The 21,298-nt window shown below is 39.1% G+C and overlaps 1 protein-coding gene across 5 annotated transcripts in view; it reads left to right on the top strand.

Annotated features, from left to right (window-relative positions):
- Positions 1-21,298, top strand: part of ARHGAP32 (Rho GTPase activating protein 32) — a 269,873-nt gene that overhangs the window by 204,565 nt on the left and 44,010 nt on the right. Inside the window, exon 1 of one of the 5 annotated variants that reach the window (XM_060160764.1) lies at positions 6,890-7,204. The exons of the other annotated variants lie outside the window; for them this stretch is intronic. The gene's annotated coding sequence lies outside the window, so the exon portion shown is untranslated. Of the gene's footprint in view, positions 1-6,889; positions 7,205-21,298 lie in introns of those variants that run through there. 5 annotated transcript variants of the gene reach the window in all.

Here is a 21,298-nt window from a genome sequence, read left to right as displayed (position 1 = left end):
GAGGAGAGTGAGTAGATGGGTAGGAGAGAGGATTCTGAAGTGCTGGTAATGTTCTGTTGACACAGATGGTGACTATACAGAAATGTAATGATGTGGAGCATCTTTTCATGTGCTTATTGGAGAAGTGTCTATTCAAGTCCTTTGTCATTTTTTAATTGGTCACTTTGCATTTTTTACCTCCTATCCAGGTAAATATTCCTTACAATATTGCTTTAATACACAAATGTTTGAAATTACTTTTTCAAAATAGATTTTATACTTCCATACTGTGAAATACTGTGCAACCCTCAAAAGGAATGAGGTAGAAGCCTATGTGCTAACCCAGGGGATTTTTTCTGTGATGTGTTGTTAAATGAAAAAGCAAATCACGCAACAGTATAATCCCATTGTAAACTCATAGAAGAGGATCAGGAAGGATACATACCTGACTGGAAAGCGGAATGAGATTGTAGCTATAACAAGAGACATTTCATTGTTTTCCTCTGCTCCTGTATTGTTTAACTCCTTTACAATGATCATATATTACTTTACATAGATTATAATCTACCCTTCACTCCACCCTGTCCAAATAGGTAATTTCTTAGGGTCTTAATGCAACCGCCCCATAAAATAGATATTTTGTGATAACAGATTTAATGCAGATGTTTTATTTAATGTATATACCTATGTGAAAAGCAGCTCAAAGAGGTGAGAGCACAGGCCACAGCCTTGAATTTTCATCCCTGTGCCATGTGTTACTGTCCATATGCATGTCATTTGGCTTCTCTGATTTTAAATTTCCTCATCTAAGAAGTGAGGCAAGATTCTTTTAAAGATTAGAGATAAGGCATTTAAAGCCCCTGGATACTTAATAAGTATCAGCTGTTATTTTTTGTCGACTTATGTTTATTTACTATGTTATATCATTTAAATTCAGGAGTGTCTGAAACTAGGTCTATTTAGTTTATGTAGGTGCTTATTTAATATATTATTTGTTGGTATAAATCTATATGCAAATATTTCACAGTATACCACTGAAACAAGTGAATTGCAGTAGTTTTCATGGGACCATGGTGAGGAAAGGAGCTTCTCTGGATGGCCACTTGAATAGAGTTTGCATCACAGATTTTTGTCTGAATTTTTTTGTTAGCAGACATAGAAGTAGCTGAGGCTTTCATTTTGGGGGAAGACTTAGTAATCAGATGTAATGCTGAGGAAATCCTTATAAGTAGTTTATAAGGTAACACAGCCTGAATTTGTGGCATAATTTTGAAATTAAAAAGTCCTTGTGTTATCCTTTTAGGAAACTGGTCCTCTAGTATCTTGTGTTTTGTTGTTGTTGTTTTATTTGCAGTTTTGCCTAATTATAGTTTTTTTTTCTTTTGTTTTCATTTGTTTACTTCTGGATTATTTCCATTTTCTTTCTTTGAATGTCCAGCACTTTGCTCTTCTGTAACCATGTTTCCTGACATCACTTTAGTATGAGGTGACCACTCTATAGCAAGTAAAAAGGTTCAGGTTTTTACTTACCTGAAATGGAATGTTGTATTGAATATTCTTCCCATTGAACACATTACTTTATTACTCTGGAGGCAAATACCTTAAGAATCAGATATGAAAATCAGTACCCTAGGAGGCATTGATGTAAGACTTAAAAGAGTTCCAAAATGCTAGAATGCCCGGGTGGTTTTCTCTCGGAATACATGGTAAGGTATACATCAAGATAATACTTTCTCACTCTGCATCAGGGAAAAACAGAAAATTCATAACATCACATATTTGTAGTTGCCTTAGAGTTTTTGAATACTGTATTTTTGTTATTTAACTGGGAATTTGAATCTCGATACAGCCCTGCAGTGTACTAAGGATGCGGAATGTATTTCTGTCCCCCACACACCGCTATTTTTTTTTGAATTTTATTTATTTTTTTATACAGCAGGTTCTTATTAGTTTTTTAACTAGTGGAGCGACTGAGCCTCAGAAAGCTCCACGCTGTGCCTGAGCTTTCAGAGCTGAACTTGCAGAAGTCTTCTGACCTCTCCTAGTAACCACCGTCCACACCTAGGTAGCCCTGGCTGTGCGCCAGATGGATTACACTCATTTGCGATTGTTTAACTCAAAACCCAGAATTTTCCCACCATGGAACATTGAATAGAGGTAAAATTTATTGTTTTCTCTCTAAAAACGAATGTTTTGGTTTTATTACAACAAGAGTAAATAAAAATGTATTTCTGTATATGAACAGAAGAGATATTAGGGCAAAAGATGTGTTGAATGGAAGATGAAAAGAAGTGCTTATAGGAACCTACTTAATTTGCTAATTTTGTTTCAGCCATCATTCTTTCTAAGGCTTCTCTAATTAATTAAAATACATCTTTCCATAGTTCCTCATTACATATAAAACATACCTCCAGACTACTTTACTGTGTTGCTTCCGGCCATCTTCCTTTTCCGTTCTCCCGTTCTGCTCTCTCTCCCTGTGCTCTCTGGGCTCTGTTTCTGTGTCCTCAGCACACACCACGTGGTGTCATAGCTTTCCCTCTGCTCCTACTGCACCGACTGTTCCTACAGTCTGAAATGCCCTCCTCCCCATTTTGCCCAGTTGAAATTTTCCTTGTATTTAGACTCAGGCCATAATCTTCTTGTCCATGAAAGTTTCCCTGACCATCTCTCCCCGGCCCATCTCTCCCGGGCCTGTCTCTCCCAGGCCCGTCTCTCCCTAGGCCTGTCTCTCTCTGGCCCATCTCTCCCAGGCCCATCTCTCCCGGGCCTGTCACTCCCAGGCCTGTCTCTCCCTGGCCCATTTCTCCCTGACCCGTCTCTCCCTGCCCTGTCTCTATCTAGGCCCATCTCTCCCTAGGCCCATCTCTTCCTAGGCCCATCTCTCCCTGGCCCGTCTCTCCCTGACCCGTCTCTCCCTGCCCTGTCTCTATCTAGGCCCATCTCTCCCTAGGCCCATCTCTTCCTAGGCCCATCTCTCCCTGGCCCGTCTCTCCCTGACCCGTCTCTCCCTGGCCCGTCTCTCCCTGGCCCGTCTCTCCCTGACCCGTCTCTCCCTGGCCCATCTCTCCCTGGCCCGTCTCTCCCTGACCCGTCTCTCCCTGGCCCGTCTCTCCCTGGCCCGTCTCTCCCTGACCCGTCTCTCCTAGGCCCGTGTCCTGTTGGTCCTCAAGTCAGATCTAACAGCAGCTGTTCCACTTGCTCACGAAATTGCAGTCTCCTCACAATTGACAAGTGTGTCTCATTCATCCTTGTCTCCCCCACAGGATACGTGCACAGTGGAGGCACAATTAATGCCTGTAGAATTACTTTATCTTAATATTTACTACTAAAATAAAATTTCAGAATACAGCTTTTAATTTGTAATCCCTGACTTCAGAAAACCTCAGTGATTTCCCTTTGTGCCAGAATTATATACAAATCTTTAGCCTAGAATTTAAGATGCTCCATAAATACTGAGAACTCACTTATCTTTGTAACCTGCTTTTTCCTTTTCTCTCTGCTCAGCATCAGACATGTTTCCTTATTCTCCACTCATTTATACTTTGAGTCTGCCCCTTTCCCTGCCTGTGACCTTTCTTCTGCCTCAGATGACTTACTCTGTTCTTCACGAAGGCTCCTTATGCTGCTGCCTCACAAACTTGATTGTGCATTCAGTCTGCCTGAGAGAGAGAGAGTTAAAAACTGTAGACCATCATTCGTTAGGGTGGGGCCTGACATTCTTTATGTCTAAGAAACTCCCAGGTAATTCCATAATACTGGTCCTAAGACTATGTTTTGAATAACGAGGGACTACGTTTCAGCCTACAGTAGCTATTCTTTGTGTCACTCACTTGGAAATAGTGTATGGCAATGAGTTATTTTGAATTTGATACTTCACTTTTTGTGTGTCTTTCTTCTTCACTTAGATTGTTTTGCTCATGGATAGATATTCTATTTTATATTAATTTGTATCCTTTATACATAGTGTTTGTTTTAAACCGGTTGATTAATAATTATAAACAAGAATAATGTCCACTGTAATTATCAAAAATGTTTCCTAAACTCCCATTTATGTTTTAGCCAGTGCTAGGGGTGGGCTCGATCTAATCCTTGCCATAAATAAAGCAGCTTTTCCATTTCTGATCATTTCTGGTATTTGTTCATTCACTGATCAGACAATTATTGAGTGCATACCAAGTACTAGGGCTAAAATAGTGAACACAACAGACAAAAATATTGTTATTTTGTTGTTGGTACCTAAGTGGGATGAGAGGGAGAGAAAGAGGCAAACAAACACAATACATATATACTAAGGTAGGTAAGTGCTCTGGAGAAAAATGAAGCCTAGAAGGGGGGTTGGTACAGGGGTTAGGAAGTACTGGATGTGGTTCATGTGGGGTTGTAATTTCAAAGGAGGGTAGAGTGGTTGGGGACAGGCTCATTAGAAGGTAGCTTTTGAGCAGAGACTCACAGGAGATGAGGAGTAGAGATACGCACGTTACCTGGGGGAAGAGCTTCCCAGAGAGGGAACTGCAAGTGTAAGGACACTGAGCGAGTGTGTGTCGGGGCTTGTTAAAGGATCAGTGGGAAGGCCAGTTTGACTGGAGCAGTGAGTGAGTCAAGACATAGGATGAGGTCTGGAGGTGAAAGGGCATCAGATTCTCCTTGGGGCTCCGGTGCCACTGTGTGGAGTTTGGCTTTCATTTAAAATTAGATGGGAAGACGTTAGAAGGTTTTGAGCAGAGCTGTGTGACCTGCCTCACCTTACGTAAAGGATCCCCTTGCTTGCTGTGTTCAGGACAGGAGATGACATGGGTGTACGCTGTGGTGATGAGCCCACCAAGAGATGTTGGTGGCTCAGACCAGGAGGGTAGCTGTGGAAGGAGTGAGATGTGATCTAATTCTGGATATGTTTTTGGCCATGAAACTGGCAGAATTTACAGACGTACTGTCAAGGGTTTGAATAATTCGGGTAATTTTTATGACAGAATGATTGGAAGGTAGCCTTTGCCTTTCCAGTGAGTTGTCTTGTTGCCCCCGCTGCCCACACGGATACATCTTAGTCCTTCACAGGATAATCTCCTACAAGAGAAAAATAACAGGTGACCTCTCCTGTGCCATCAGCAGTCTTTAGAAGACAGAGCATAATGCTTTTCAGTCAGCCATATTTTTTAACTTTTTATTTTGAAATAATTATAGTCTCAGAAGTTACCAAAATAGTACAGAGAGGCCCCATATACTCAAAACCCAGCTTCTCCCAGTTGTAACACCCTACATAACTATACTGTACATTATCAAAACCAGGAAATCGGCACTGTCGCAATGCAGGGAACTAGATTGACAGACCTCACTCCAGCTTCACCAGTGTTGGCACACACTCATTCTTACCTTGTGTTTTTATGCGGCACAGAGTGCAGCCTTTAGGTTACAGGTGAGGGTCATTTTGTCACTCTCCTGCACTCAGGCAAACTACCGTCGAATTTATTTATTCCTCTCTGTGCTCATGTGTTAAGTTGTACCGAGTATTCCCCCAAATGGCTTTTCTACAGCAGGGATTCCTCTTCCCCTTCCCCCTTCCTTCGCTCTCGCGTTCCTCTTTCCCTTGCCCTCCCTTGCTGTCTTCAGTGCTGAGGAGGGGTTAGAAGGAGGGGTGGCTTTGCTTTCTCCACCATGAATAAACTTTAAGAGCCTCATTTCCTATTCAACAAAATCCATAAATTCACAGCTGTTCCACTGGTAAAAATTAACATGTTTTGTTCCTGCCACACACTGGAGTTCTCTGTGGTCTTTCAGATTGTGAAATCACATCAATTCATTGTTTTTCTTATTGTGGCCTACCAGTTATCAACACTTCTTTATTCAGAGCTATGATCAGAAAGGAAAGAATGAATACATTTGATCGGTAGCAGATTTTGGCGCTGTGCATGATAAATACTCCCTGGGTATCTTGAATTCAACAATTCCTACTTGTTTGACCTTGGCAATTGCTTAATCCTCCACCTTGGCTTCCTCATGTCTAGGATGGGAATAGTATTCGAATCAACTTCATAGGGTTATAATGAAGACTATCTGTAAAGTACTTAAAATCTGTCTGGCACGTGTAACATTATTTTATTTACTAAAAACAAATATGTGAACATGAATTTACATTGGTATTAGTAAAAAGTCATTTGGAACAGAAAATACGTTAATCTCTTCCAATTCATTTATTTCTTCAACTAATTCTAATTGGGTTAACACAGTGCAGTACTGTTATTAAGTATAAATAATGACTCTTTTCAATGTTTGTATAAGTAGAGCTACAATTTTAACACTGGGGCAGTGTATAAAGGAGGAGGTCATAATCAGGAAAATTTAATTCTGGATTTTTTTGGTATTGAAGTATAGTTGAATTATACTGTTGCACAATTCTGGATTTTTAATCCAAAAAAAACTTTTCAGGTTTTAAAACTTTTTATTTGCATATTAAAAAATTGTGCATTCCAATCTCAGAATTTTTCACACAGAGGCAGTATAAATTGATAATTTTTTTTGCCAGTCTAAGTAGAAAACAGTCACAGCTCATTATCAGCAAAGATATTCAAAGTCATGTTTTCCTAGCCTGTTGCTGCCAGTTTAATGACTCAGCCTTTTACAGACAATACTTCCTGCTTGATCAGTTACTTTTCTTATTTTATTTGGGCGTAAATACCATCATTTTTATAGGATACATTGTCTCCCATGTGGATAGCAAATATAAACAACTGAATAGTAAGTGACTTTTTAAAAAATTAAAGACTGAATATCAATTTCATAGTGGTGTTATTCTGAGCAGAAAATATGCACCTGTGTGAAGCTGGTGGGTGGAGTCATACTGGTAAAGCCTGTTCTGCAAGTGTGGTTGGGCTGGGGCAGTTCTCCTGCGCTGCAAAGCAGGATGTGCAGAGAGAGAGGATTAAGTTCCTCCAAGCAGCGCTCTCGCACACACAAGCTGCTCGGTTTGACTAAAGACCAGAAACAGGGCCAAGAAAACTGCTGAAAGCAGAAACAGGGCCCGAAAGCAGAGCTGGAACCTCAGAGTGCCATGAAGCTTTGACTTGGAGTTATCCCGTGGTGGATAAGGTCTGAGCCAGTGTGATTATGATTCATTCGGCACACTTTTGCATGGAATGCTGAGCGGTGGTATCCTGTCGAATCTACTGCTAAGTGCAGTCATCTGGAGTAATTTTAATTGTTGATCCTAAAACTTGTGCCACAGCAAGAGGTAAGGACATCTCAATCAATTATTCAAATGTTTGACCCCAGCAATACTCAGAATATTTCACTATTTTTATATTACATTTGGGCACATGCTTCCTTGGCTGCTTTTAGGTGAGTGGTTAATTATTTAGTTATCCAAAAAATTGAATAATTGAGCTTTAAGGTTTGTCATGTTTGTAGAGGGATGATCATTTTTTCAAGTAGATCGTACTACGTAGGTATTATCTCTTACTTTCCTAGTTTTAGGAAATACTCATTTTAAAATTTCAAATCAGCTTATTTCTTAATGCTTTCTAGACCTCAGGTTAAGGTACAAAAGTTTGCATGTTTAAAAGAACATACCTTTGTTTCATAAGCAACAAGTATATATCATATTTAAAATTTTTTCCCTGCTGTGTAAATAGCATCTCAGTTATTGACTAATAGAAAATAGGCAGCACTGCTTTACCATAAAGAATTTGATAGACTGTATAAAGAGACTGTTCAAATTAGCACAAAGAAGTAACCCTTCTGCACTTTTATCTTCAAGTATTGTTTTTCTTTTTTTCCCTCATTGGCATTAGTACGGATAACTGTCTTTATCCATGATATGTTGGTATTAACTCTTTTCTCCTCTTGCAGAGATTTTCTTACCGTTACGGTAGTATTCCATATTTATATGGTGCTTCTTCAGATCTTGGTTATAAATGCTTTTCATTAAGATAACATGGAGACCACAATTTTCTCTGAATCACAGATTAGTCCTGTTAAGAAGCTGAACATTTTTCTTTTCTACTACTCTTTAAATAATATTGATATTTTAATTTTCAAAACCACAAATGGGGGAACCTCAGAATTTAGAACTCTTTTTCACTGTCAACTTTTAAAGAGGCACTAGTTGCTCATATGATAATGGTTTGAGACTGTAACTTCTCTTTTTTTAACATATTATGTAGTACTTATGATATTCAGTAGGAGAGAGCAGAAATCTAAAGTTTCTTAGGTTAAGTTTACACATAAGACAGTTAGAGGGGGAAGAACTAGGAAGTGACCCTGTGTTTGTGTGCACCCTTCCTTAGTGATCTCAGCCCTGAATTTAGGAGGTACAACCAGATGTGATCAAACCTGGTTTGGAAAGCTGACTCAGGGTCTGATTAGCCTTGTACCGTGGAAGATTCTTCAAGTGTTCAGAGAAATTATAGTGGTGAAGTAACTCCTGTTTATTGACACTTGCAGAGTTAAGTGGTTGGCATATGTAATTTCATGTAAGCATTGTAGTAACCCAGAGTGATGGTATTGTTATAGTCATTCTCATTGTGTATTTGAGGGAATTGAGACTTAGATAGGTCATTTGCTCAAGACCTTGCAAATTGGGAAGTGATTAGAGAATGGATTCAAGCCCTTAGGTCTATCTGACTGCAAGGCCCATGTTCTTATTTCTCATGCCAAAGGTCAGGTCTTTTGTAGGGCAGGCTTCTAAGACTTCTGCCTTTAAATAAAGGGTTCTTATTATCAGTTCTGTCTTCCTCAAATATGGAGCTTTGCCCCTCCAGCTCCTGCAAAAGAAAATGTTGGGGTGGGGAGTGGGGAGAAACAACCCACAAAAACAAACAAAACCCACCCTGATCATATCCGTGTTCCACACCAAACTTCATAGCCTCATAAAGTGCAGAGGGTTATTTGACATCAAACTGAATATGATTACATTTTAATCTAATAAAAAAAGAAAGAAAGAATTTCAAGAAAAGTATTTTCACACTGTTAAGATTAAGGTTCTACATGTTCAGACTTCTAGAACTTTATCATGTTACTGAATTCCTAAGAATATGTAGTTATTGTAATTTATAAATAACCGTTCTCTTAAAATAGTACTAGTTTTTAAGCTTCATATCAAATAGTACTAGTTCATCCTGGAAAAATAAGAGCTTAGATCATTTAAAAATTCTTAGCAGAGAGGCTTCTATATTTTTTTATTATAACCCACTCTAGTATTAGAATCCTTTAGTGTCAGGAATTTATAGCCACCTCATGTTTCCTCCTACTCTCCTCTGCTAAAATGCAAATCTTTCTGTTCTGTATTTAGAAATGAAATTAGTCAGAGTCTTTTATATAACTAAAGGGGTAAAGTTAAAAAAAAATTCTTACTTTGTTTTTGTACAGAGTTGAGGAACAAAACCAATCACATTTATTGTTTTAATTTATAATTTAAAATTTTAAAATAAAAATCAGTATCAGGGGCTTCCCTGGTGGTGTAGTGGTTGAGAATCCGTCTGCCGATGTGGGGGACACAGGTTCGAACCCTAGTCCGGGAAGATCCCACATGCCGCGGAGCAACTAAGCCCGTGTGCCACAACTACTGAGCCTGCGCTCTAGAGCCCATGAGCCACAACTGCTGAGCCCACGTGCCACAACTAGTGAAGCCCGCGCGCCTAGAGCCCGTGCTCCACCACAAGAGAAGCCACCGCAATGAGAAGCCCGTGCACCGCAACGAAGAGTAGCCCCCGCTCTCTGCAACTAGAGAAAAGCCCGTGCTCAGCAACGAAGACCCAATGCAGCCAAAAATAAATAAATAAATTTATTTTTTTAAAAAATCAATATCAGTTTTAGCAGGAAAAATGTAAAATTTACTTATATTACCCTAAAATCACATAAGCTAAATTTGAGCCTTCTTTTTATTATTATTTTTTTAACGTCTTTATTGGAGTATAATTGCTTTACAATGGTGTGTTAGTTTCTGCTTTATAACAGAGTGAATCAGCTATACGTATACATATATCCCCATATCTCCTCCCTCTTGCCTCTCCCTCCCACCCTCCCTAGCCCACCCCTCTAGGTGGTCACAAAGCCTTTATGTTCGTTTCTGAAATTCGTAGCTCTGAGAACAGTAAATGTATCATGTAAATAATGTCTTATTGTAACCTGATGCCCATTTTCCCAAGGGAACTATGATTTTTAAAGCTTCAACATAGCACGCCCATTGTGGTTTATCACTGTTGATGTCCTGCTCTAGCAAGAGCAACACCATGAGGTTGCTTTGGTTTCATTCTTAACCCTGAAAAAGAGACATTTTTATTCAAATACTCAAATATTTTAGTTGACCGCAGGCATGCTATTCCACGTAAGAGTTGTGTTGGATATTCTGAAGAAGCAATTTGTTGCCAGTTTTCTGCTTCTCTTTTTCCAGATGAATTGTTCGCATCTCCTCTGTGTCTGAAAAGCTCTTCTCTAAAATTTACTACAGATTTATTTTCTATATCTATTAGTGTCATCCATTTGCATTCCACTCAGTAATGCCTTTTGAAGTGCCTCCTCTTCTCTCTTATGAGTAAATGGAAGCCTATTTGACTTATGTAACTGTTAGTAGCTTTACAAATTTTCAAACAAGAGCCATTACTGTCAGTGCTATTTTAAATTCAGTATTGCACGTACATGACATTTCTCAAATACCTGGTTTCCTCCCTTTGAGGTTGGAATGTACAGATATCAAAATTGTTACAGTCATCCACATTCCAGAACCTCATCCCTGGGCTGGCCCCAGATATTACCCTGGCAGCTGTTACACACATCAGTTAAAGAGCTGTGCTTTTTCTCTTACTTCTGAAATTGTTTATGACATATTGATCAAAAATGATTCTCTACTTTCTTATTCCATAATAACTTCAACAGTACGTTAAGATTTAATACTCAAGCTTATCTACATATTTTCTTTGACATCTACATATTTTCTTTGACATCTACTTTGGGATGGGTTGGGGGGCATCAGTGAAACTCAAGGCTGAAACTGCTTTATTCCTGCTTTAAAAATTAGAAGAAAACTCAGTAGTTCCTAGAGAGACAGTGAGGATTTTGCATTTTGAGTATCAACCTGGTAGAGTATAAGTTTTCAGAAATTCAGAACGTATAGATACTATTTACCTTTTTTTCTCTTACTACAGTGCATTCCTGAAACATAGTTCAAAAATTAATCTTTAGAAAGTATATGACACTTTCTAGTAAAAGCAGTATTATAAATGGCCATTGTAGTGTTCACCAGGGACTTGCTAGCAAATAAATCAAAGAAACAATAGAGTATCATGTATTATGATATTACTGGAATTTCTGTATTTTCCTTCAGTTTTCATTGGAGATCTGTTTTAGGATTCAGTCTTTTTCTTCATCTTGCCTTTTTTAGCACTGGGAAGAGGCCAGTGAGTGGAGCCAGGGAAAGGGCAGATCTAGCAAGATAGACCAGAAGATTTACAGAGAGAAAAATAGAGTCAGTGACAGAGTTTCTTAGATATGTCCTTACTCCATCAAATAAAAACCTACTCTGAGTTTGGTTTGCAAGAAACTCTTTAACTCTGATTTGGATGGTGTTTTTTGTAAGACTAAAAAAACACATCATCGGGCTTCCCTGGTGGCGCAGTGGTTGAGAGTCCGCCTGCCGATGCAGGGGACGCGGGTTCGTGCCCCGGTCCGGGAGGATCCCACATGCCGCAGAACGGCTGGGCCCGTGAGCCGTGGCCGCTGAGCCTGCGCGTCCGGAGCCTGTGCTCCGCAACGGGAGAGGCCACAGAAGTGAGAGGCCCGCATACTGCAAAAACAAAACAAACAAACAAACAAAATACATCATCAGAATCATTCATGTGTATTTTCAGTCATTGGCTTAAAGAACTCCCTTTACATCATTATTCATCCTTTTGCTTTATTTATGTTAAAGCTCTTCTATATTATGAAAAAGGAAAAGTTATCAAAGGTTCTATATTTCAGTTACTGGAAAAAGTGTTTTTAGTTCAGTTGGTTTAATATTTGAGTAACATATAATCTTGCTCATATAGAAATTTTTCTTTAAAAGTTTGTCAAATTACTACTCTAGTGAATCAGTTTAATTTCTAAGTCCTTTTATTTTCAAATAAAAGCTTTGTTGGTTTAGTTTAAAAGTAATTTAACTGATATACTCAAGGCTATAAACTAAGTAAATATTATATCATATTTTTCCCAGCATGAGTGCTGACTAAACTGGTTCAAAAGCTGTGTTTCTGAGTTGCTGACAGATCCTTTCAGGACATGCTAAAAATAAGTTAATTTTGGCATCTCTTCCCAATATCCCTTTTAATAAATTTGAAAATGCTGAGTAACACAGTTCACTTCAGCTCTTTGATTAAGAATGTAAATATAAATCTATGTCATATTTCTTTGCTGCTATTTAAGGCATCAGCAACCTATTACAGTTTTCCTGTTTTTAGAATTCTTTGTCTATACTTGTACCCTGTAGAATTTTATGTTTGTGTTCTTTTATTGAAAGACACTTCTAATATGTTTGCAGAATCCCTGTGTTTTTTACAGTTTCTAAGAGGGACTCTTGCCTTGGCTTAAGGCTTTAGTTTTTTAAGTTGCCACTTACCTTCTCCAGTCTTTCGTACTCATTTACATCCCTGCAATGGATACAGGGCAAGTAGGAGTAAAGGAGATTTACCACATGAGTATAAAAGCAAGACTTTAAAAGTGCATCTAGGGCTTCCCTGGTGGCGCAGTTGTTGAGAGTCCGCCTGCCGATGCAGGGGACATGGGTTCGTGCCCCGGTTCGGGAAGATCCCACATGCCGCGGAGCGGCTGGGCCCGTGAGCCATGGCCACTGAGCCTGCGCGTCCGGAGCCTGTGCTCCACAACGGGAGAGGCCACAACAGTGAGAGGCCCGCGTACCGCAAAAAAAAAAAAAAAAAAAAGTGCATCTAGTTTGTCACGTTCAAAACTTAAAAACTAAACAAAACAAACTAAAGATTATCTTAATAGATACAGAGAAATCATTTGATAAAGGTCAATACTTGTTCATTTTATGTATCTTGGCAATTAACAATAGGGGTTTTTTTTAATCTATTTAAGGTTTCTACCCAAAAACCCAAGAAAATTTTATTCTTAATGGTGAGACATAAGAAACAATCTATTTGAAGTCAAGAACAAGATCATCATTTGTTCAAGGTTCAGTGAAACTAGACAAAAAGACATGGAAGGGATAAATATGTACTATTTGTAGATGACTGTCTTCAAATCCAGAAGAATCTACTGTCAAATTATTAGAAGTATTAACAGAGTTGAGCAAGGTTGCTGAATGAAAGATAAATAATACAGTGACAACAGAGTACCTAATATTTATTAAGGTTTTTTTTTCCTATCCAGCAGAAAAAAAGTGCTTTATATTTAATTCTCACAGCAATCCTATTAGGTAATTACTGTTTTTAACTTTTTCACAGATGAGGAAAATGAGGTCTGAGAATTAGGTACCTTGTCCACAGTCATACAGCTAGAAGTCACAGAGGCATGATTGGAACCTCAGTAGTCTGTCACACCATGCTAATTGTGTTTCTATATACCAGTAATAAATTATTAGAAACTCTCATTTAGAAAATAGTACCATTTACAATAGCAATGAAAATCATAAGTTTCCTAAGAATAGCTATAACAAAAGTAAGTAAGACCTTTATGGAGAAAGACTAGAAAAACTTACTGAAGGACATAAAAGAATCTTAAATACATGGAGAGATATACTGTCTTCATGGTCAGGAAGGCTCAATATTGAAAAGAAGTCAGTTTTCCTCTAAAATAATCTGTAATTCAATGCAGCTTCAATCGAATTCCCCAAAGTTTTTTTCCTCCTATAATTAGAGAAGCAGATGCTAAAATTTATATGAAAGAGTAAAGGGCTAAAAATGTAAAGGCAGGGCCTCCCTGGTGGTGCAGTGGTTGAGAGTCCACCTGCCGATGCAGGGGACATGGGTTCATGCCCCGGTTCGGGAAGATCCCACATGCTGCAGAGCGGCTGGGCCCGTGAGCCACGGCCACTGAGCCTGCACGTCCGGAGCCTGTGCTCCACAACGGGAGAGGCCACAACAGTGAGAGGCCCATGTACTGCAAAACAAAACAAAAAATGTAAAGGCAGTTTTGAAGAATAAGTGGAGGGACTTATTTTTCCAGGATTAAGACCTATAAAATGCTAGAAATTAAGAAAGTGAGGAATTGATGAAGAGAGACTGGTAGGATTGAGAGAACACAGAAACAGACCCCTCACATACTATACACATTTTTCATGTAAGAATTAACCTTACAAATCAATGGAGAAAGAATTATCCAGTAAAAGGTGATGAAATAATTGGTTGTGCGTAAAGAAAAAAGTAGTTTGATCACATCTCTGCCTCATCCTAAACATACAAAAAAGTTCAAAGGCAATTAAAAACCTTCAAGTGAAAAAGGTTTAGGAAATAAAAGCTTTAAAAGAAATAAGACAGTATGTTTATGACCTTGGGTAGGGAAAGATATCTTAAAGCATGGAAACCATACACAAAGACGTGATTAGAAATTTAGACAAGATAAGCCAAAGACTGGGAGAACATGTTTGTAACATAAGTAACTGACAGGGGACTCCTTTCCCGATTATATAAAGATTCTTGCCCATCAGTAAGAAAAAGACAACCAAATAGTAAAATGGGCCAAGGATGTGAACAGTTATTTCACTGAAGAGAAAGACTGAATGACCAATGAACATGAAACAATGCCTAATCTCATTAGCAAGCACAGAAGTGCACTTTAAAGTGGAATAATAATACTGATCAGATTGATAGAAATGAAAAAGTCTGACAGAACTGAATAGGACAGAGAAATGAAGAGTGGAATCCTGAAGTACACCCTATGGGAAGGTTATGTTGGTAAATCATTTTGGAGAATATTCTAGCAGAGTTGAAATAGGGTTGAAAAGCACATACTCTACAGCCCAGTTGTCAGCATGAGTGCCAGAGAAATTCTCTCAGCTGTGCCAGGAGACACCAGATTGCTCAGTGCAGTACTGATTGTAATAACAAAACCTTCAGAACTCTGAATGACAGTCAACAGAACGGGAGTACAGCTGCAGTATATACTTACAGGGGAAGGCTATAATGCAATTAAAAAGGATATACTGAGCCACAGTTATATATTCTCAAAATAGATAACTTTGAGGAAGGTTTGGTATAGTATGATTCCATTTCTACAAATTTTAAAAACATGCAAAATGATAATATATATTGCTTATGGCTGTATACATGTACAGCTAAAGTATAAAAACATGCATGGAAATGATGACATAAATCGCAGCAATATCTTTTTGGATCCATCACCTAAAGTAATGGAAATAAAAACAAAAATAAACAAATGGGACCTGATTAAACTGAAAAGCTTTTTTGCACAGCAAAGGAAACCATAAGCAAAATCAAAGACAACCTACAGAATGGGAGAAAATATTTGTTGTTTTTGTTTATATGTATCTGGTAGGTTGGTTGCATTTCCCTGCCTTGGAGAAGTGGCCTTTTGTAGGAGGTGTCCTTGGCGTCCCAGCAGCGAACTCCCCTCTCATCACCAGAGCTTTGTGCTGGGCTTGGGTCACAAGAGGCTGACTGTGGAACCCTGTGGGGGCCTGGGACTAGTGCTGGCTCACTGGGGGGCAGAGTCAGGGTTCAGGAGATCCCGGGGCTGTTGCCTGCCCACTGGTGAGTGAAGCCAGGTCTTGGGACTAGTGCTGGCCTCCTGTAGGGCAGGGCTGGGTCCTGGGTTCTGGCTGCAGAGCCCAGGGGTCCTAGGGCTGGTATCAGATGGCTGGTGAGTAGCGCTGCTTCCTGGCGCCCTTGGCTGTGGAGGCTGGGATGTCCCAGAACTTGTGTTAGCTGGCTGGAGGATGAGGCCAAGGCCCAGAGGATGCTGGGCCTGCTGCCTGCCTTCTGGTGGTTGGAGCTGGGTCCCAGGGTCTCTTTCTGGAGGTCCCTGGGGGTCCCAGGTTTATTGTCTGTGCACTGTTGTGTGAGACCGGGTCCTGGATCCTCTGGTGGGCCTGGCTGTGTCTAGGGGCGGCTGTGGGCTTTGGGAGTCTTAAGCAGCCTGTCTGTTGGTGGGTGAGGCTGTTTCTACACCCAGTTAGTTGCTTGGCCTGTTGTGCCCCGGCACTGGCGCCTATAGGCTGATGGGTTGGGGGCTGGGCTGGGTCCTGAGGCCGATAAGCTAGAGGGAGGATTCCAGAATGGTGCTTGCCAAGACCAGTGTCCACATGGTAGACCGGACTCCTTAAAAATGGCTACCACCTGTGTCTGTGTCCCCAGGGGAGCTGCAGTTGCTCGCTGCCTCGGAGAGACTCTCCAAGATCAGCAGGCTGGTCTGACCCAGGCTCCTTTCAAATCACTGCTTCTGCCCTGGCTCCCGGAGTGTGTGAGATTCTGTGTGCCCTTTAAGAGTGGAGTCTCTATATCCCCCAACCCTCCGGGACTCCCGAAAGTAAGCTCTGGTGACCTTCAAAGCCAAATGCTCTGGGGACTTGTTTTCCTGGTGCAGGACTCCTGAGCTGGGGAGCCCAGCATGAGGCTTGGACCCCTCACTTCTTTGGTAGAAGCTCCGTAGTTATTACTAGTCTCCTGCTGTGGTTCATCCACCCTGAAGGTTTGACTGTATTGCAACTCCACCCCTCCTACCTGTCTCGTTGTGGTTCTTTTTTTATATCTTTAGTTGTAGAAGATCCTTTCTGGTAGGTTCTGGTCTTTTTCATCGATGATCGTTCTGCAAATAGTTGTAATTCTGGGGAGCCCGTGAGAGGAGGCGAGCTCAGAGTCTTTCTACACCATCTTGGCTGATCTTGAAGAGCAGAATTTTTTTTAGAAAACTAGTCTGTGGATATAATAACAAAGTAAGGGAAAAATCAATTTGACATTGCTTAGAGAAAAGTCCTTTCTCCATATCTATTGGTATGAATATATATGTTGTTGTGCGTTAAATGAAAGCAAGTTTATGGAATTTTGTATTAAAATTTGAATCTTTTCATATTTATTTAACATAAAATATTTCAAAGTATGCAACAGAGACAGAATTTGAGAGGTTATAAAGACCCTTAAATATCCCAGAGTCCAGTTGCCTGTATTTCTATTCCAGTCTCTTAAATTTCCATCAAATGGTCATCTAATCTATGTTTGTAAAAATTTGAGCAAAAGGCAGGACATTGTGTTCAATTGTGAAAATCCATTGGACATGTAAACCTTACACTCATACTTTATTATACCTTAGGTTAACCAAGATAATCTCCTCAGGTATTATGCATCCCACCTCTACCCTCTCACTCTGTCTGCTTGGCCATATGAATTCATTACAGATCTTAGAACTTGATACATATAATCAAATAAACCTAATGCCAAGGCTCTTATCTCACACAAATCATCTTCCTTTAATTTAATTTACTGAGAAATTACTTCAAGCCCAGACTTCTCTCACGTCAGTCTAGAAGATTTCTAAGACCCAATTTAGAGAACTCTGAATTTAAGTGAAGTATTATGAGAAAAGGAGAATTCTTAGGATTTGCTGGAGAACTACTATACTTGTGTAGTTAGAAACTCCTGGTGCCCTGCCTCTCCATGTCAAGGTTCACCGTGCCCCTATAAACTGGTTGTTGGTATCATAAAGATTTACCTTGGAGATAGTAAGTTGTGTGTCATACTGCTAAAGCTTTTAACTACTGGAAGAACTGGTCTGGTTGCGTTTGTGTCAAGTTTGAAGCAATTGCAAGCATGAAATCTTGTCTAAATGATATGGAAGAAAGTAGCCTTGTGGCACATGTTGCATTTTAACCCTAGAGTAGGGAATTTGAATACACAGTGGTATGATTTGCTTTTGTCTAAGTACTGTTTTGTGTTGTATTTTTTATCTGTGGAAATGTCTGTTATCATTTTCATTTCTCTGATCCACCATATTTGGTGGACCTTAACCCTAACACACTTTACACTGTATTCCAAGGTTCCTTTGCTGAAGTGGGTTTATAGGCACTTACCTGTCTAAAGCCAGTCCCCCACTCTCCCTTCCTCAGGAGAAGTCTCCTGATTTCATTGACAGTATTCCGTACTCTGTTCCTCGAAAGGTAGTTTTACTAAGGAGTTTACTAGTTTGTTATAAGAAAATGGGTGGGGGCAGTGTAGTGTCCAAAAGCCATTTTATTGTCTAAGAAATGGGAAGAAAATATTAAGTGAAGAAAAAATTAATATGAAGAGACATTTATATTCGGAAGTGTTGTTAGATCTTCAAATTTGGAACTAAATTGAGTATTTTTATTAGTTTAAATTTCCAGTGCAATGAAATTTGTCTATCTCAATAGGTAATTGATTATTTAATTATGGATGCCAGAGTTTTTCACCATAACTATCTCTAAATTGGAATGCCAGTTGTAATAACAATAGCAGCAACACTAAAATTGTGTAGAACATAGTTCAATCTTTCTTTGAAGACTTAGAAATTATTTAAGATTGCATGTCTAGTCACCATTATGAATATTAGTTATTTTGGTATCTCACATTGGGATATAGGTTGGCAGGAAGAGACCACACCCACCCCTCATTCCCATTACAAGTTTAGGTTTAAAGTTCCCAATTTATTTAGTAGTGTTTTTAGAAAGGTGACAGAAGCAGCGTGGCCACGCCGAGTAGAAGTCAGGTTATGCGCATATCAGCACAATTTCCCAGAACCCACAAGTGCCAGATGGGGGCACAGAGTTGCTAATGACACTCTCCACTGGTCTTAATTTTGTGTCATACTGCAAGCTCCTACTTGAGTCTTATGTCATTATTTAGGAAAAATAAATATGAATGGTCTTTACCCTACAGGAAAAGATAGCCAGCTTTCCTTCTTCTTGAGCCAAACTTAGAACACCAAAGACAGTCAAAGCTACCAGGTGTCCTGGAAAGTCCAGTTCTACCCAGGTTGCCCTCTGACTAATGTAATTTTATTGTGTATGAGAGTTTGGTCGGAGGAGCATGAATACAAATCTATTAACAGTTATCGCTGAATTGTGAACTTTTTTCCTGGTTAATATATAATTAATTTCAATCAGTAATTCGAGATACGATACTGCCAACTGATGTGAAAGAAATAAACCTATTGCTCTCTACTTGCAGAGAGCCCAGTTCAATATGGCAAACTATCATGGCAGGTTTTTTTAATGCTCTCGCTCCATTTATGCTGAAAATCGTCACTCCCTTCCTTCTTTTCTTCTGGGGAGTATTTTAAGAAGTCATAGTCGTTCTTCATGATATTCAAATCTTTATGACGTCCCAAAGCTGGCCAGTGGGAGTCCATTCAACTCAGTTCTTTTGACATGGCTCCTGATGGGTGTGGGTGCTTCCCCTGCTTTCTGTCTCAAAAAAATATCGCAGTCTCACCTTGTGCTTGCTTGCTATCAACTTGCAAACAGGCATTTCTCCAAGGAGTCCTGGTTTATTTTGTTAGGGAATGATATTTAGAAATCCAGATCTGAGACTAAAGGCGTTCATGCAACTGGAATGTCATTGTTTCTAAGCCTTTTCAGTAGCTAGAGCTTAGGGAAAATGTGTATATATTTTAATTTTGAGTTCATGTTCACATTTCCAACTCATAGCTAACATTAGGGATATTTTTTCTTAAATTCCTTTATTTTATTATTGTATCTGCTTTCTCTCACACAGTTGAAAGAAGTTAAATATTACTTGGTAGTTGTTTCGTCCCTAGAATATATCCCGGTAATCATGTGCAGTTAGTTTATTGTTGACAAGGCATTTAAAATATTTTCTCTCTGTTGACATTATTACCAATTTGATATATCATTAGATACATTTCTTAGGTTATTTCCAATCTTAGGATTTGCTTTTTTAACTTTCTAAATTTATATTTGAACGTGTAGAAAGAACATTAACATAATTCAGAAGTCAAACTACATAAAAAGGTATATTCAGAACAGTCTCATTTTTTATCCCCACCCATTTTTTTTACCCATTATTATTCATTTCTGGTTTATCCTTCCAGTATTTCTCTTTGCAAAACTAAGCTCTTATGTACACACGTACATGTGTTTATTATATATTATGAATTTATGTGTGTGTGATGTATTTATTCCATATCCTTTCTTATGCTAAATATACTGTTCTCTACCTTCCTTTTTGACTTAATATATTCTGGGGATTGCTTCATATCAATAGGTAGAGATCCTCTTTTAAAAAAAACAAAAGCCAAACAGCAGTCCTCTGCACAGATGTATCCATTAACATTCAATCAGTTTGCTGTTAATGCACATTTAGGTTTCTAATACACCTATTGGGTTATTTTTAAAGTAACTTTTCTAAAGTGTTTAAACTCTTCAGTGTGTTTTCATTGCATAAAATCCAGACTCTGTATTATGGCCCCTAGTGCTGGCCTTTACCTACCTCTTCAGCCTCATTTCACACAGTCTTCCTTGTTCACTACACTTGCATCTTCCAGTTCATATATGACTTCCTCAGACCTTCCCTGACCACCTTATCAAGGTATTGGGTTGGCCAAAAGGTTTGTTCGGTTTTTTCCATAAGATGGCTTTAGTAGCGCTTAGTTGTCTTTAACTTCATTCGAAACAATTTTGTTAGATTGTATTGTGACAGCTGTCATATCAGCGTGCATTTAAAAAAAACTTATCAAAATTGGTGAATTTTTGTGTAGCCATTTTAATATTGAAGATGGAAGAAAAAAAGTGACACTCTCGGCATATTATGCTTTATTATTTCAAGAAAGGTAAAAATGCAACCGAAACGCAAAAAAAGATTTGTGCAGTGTATGGAGAAGGTGCTGTGACTGATCGAACGTGTCAGAAGTGGTTTGCGAAGTTTTATGCTGGAGATTTCTCTCTGGACAATGCTCCACAGTCGGGTAGACCAGTTGAAGTTGATAGTGATCAAATCGAGACATTAATTGAGAACAATCAACGTTATACCACTCGGGAAGTAGCTGACATACTCAAAATATTCAAATCAAGTGCTGAAAATCATTTGTATTAGCTTCGTTATGTTAATTGCTTTGATGTGTTGGGTTCCACATAAGTTAAGTGAATAAAAACCTTGACCGTATTTCTGCATGTGATTCTCTACTTAAACATAATGAAAACGTTCCATTTTTAAAACAAATTGTGATGGGCCATGAAAAGTGGATACTGTACCATAATGTGGAACGGAAGAGATCGTGGGGCCAGTGAAATGAACCATCACCAACCACACCAAAGGCCAGTCTTCATCCAAAGAAGGTGATGTTATGTATATGGTGGGATTGGAAGGGAGTCCTCTATTATGAGCTCCTTCCAGAAAACGAAACT

Source organism: Lagenorhynchus albirostris, chromosome 9, assembly GCF_949774975.1.
Source record: "Lagenorhynchus albirostris chromosome 9, mLagAlb1.1, whole genome shotgun sequence".
NCBI lineage: Eukaryota > Metazoa > Chordata > Mammalia > Artiodactyla > Delphinidae > Lagenorhynchus > Lagenorhynchus albirostris.
This window is presented reverse-complemented; position numbering and strand designations above follow the sequence as displayed.